The sequence below is a fragment of the Cephus cinctus genome, unplaced genomic scaffold (assembly GCF_000341935.2).
Source record: "Cephus cinctus unplaced genomic scaffold, Ccin1 Ccin1_scaffold0566, whole genome shotgun sequence".
Classification (NCBI taxonomy): Eukaryota; Metazoa; Arthropoda; class Insecta; order Hymenoptera; family Cephidae; genus Cephus; species Cephus cinctus.
The window spans coordinates 253,872-254,427 of record NW_014333218.1 but is presented as its reverse complement, the minus strand read 5'-3'; the positions used below and the strand labels follow the sequence as shown (position 1 = coordinate 254,427).

Here is a 556-nt window from a genome sequence, read left to right as displayed (position 1 = left end):
TTTTTTTTTTTTTTTTTTTTTTTTTCCGGGTCAGCGCAGCCGGTGGCGATTCTGGATGACGCGTGACGGATCATCCGCTTCTTCAGTTTAAGTGCGAGGCAGGTGATGGAGATTTGGGCTTCGCCTGTCGATCGGACCAAAGTGGATGACGATGTGTAACCATGGACCGGAGCCCATTAACGGGGCTGTTTGAAGACTCCAGCGTCCTCGAGGACACTTTGCTCTGGCAGTTGGGTTTTTTTTTTTTTTTTTTTTTTTTTTTTTTTTTTTTTTTTTTTTTGAGAGCAAATGGCAGGGACGCTACTCGCTTACTGGCGTTAAAGGGGGGTTTTTTCAGTACAGTTCTGTTTGGGTTTTGGATGGGGGTGCATTTCTTCAGTTAGGTTAGGTTAGGTTGGTCCAGGTTGTCGATAGGGTGTACCAAGGGTACTCGGGCTTTCTGATGAATACAAAGCGTCGCGACGCTGCGCGTCGTTCCGCGCAATTGCCTCGGACGTTCCGTGGGGTATTTTAGTTTTTCGAGTGTCTCTGGTTATTCTCTCTCTGGCGCCGGGGG

At 47.8% G+C, this 556-nt stretch overlaps 1 protein-coding gene across 5 annotated transcripts in view; it reads right to left on the bottom strand.

The window, feature by feature from the left end:
- LOC107268596 (potassium voltage-gated channel subfamily KQT member 1) overlaps positions 1–556 on the bottom strand; it is a 28,018-nt gene that overhangs the window by 13,306 nt on the left and 14,156 nt on the right. The window lies entirely within an intron of this gene.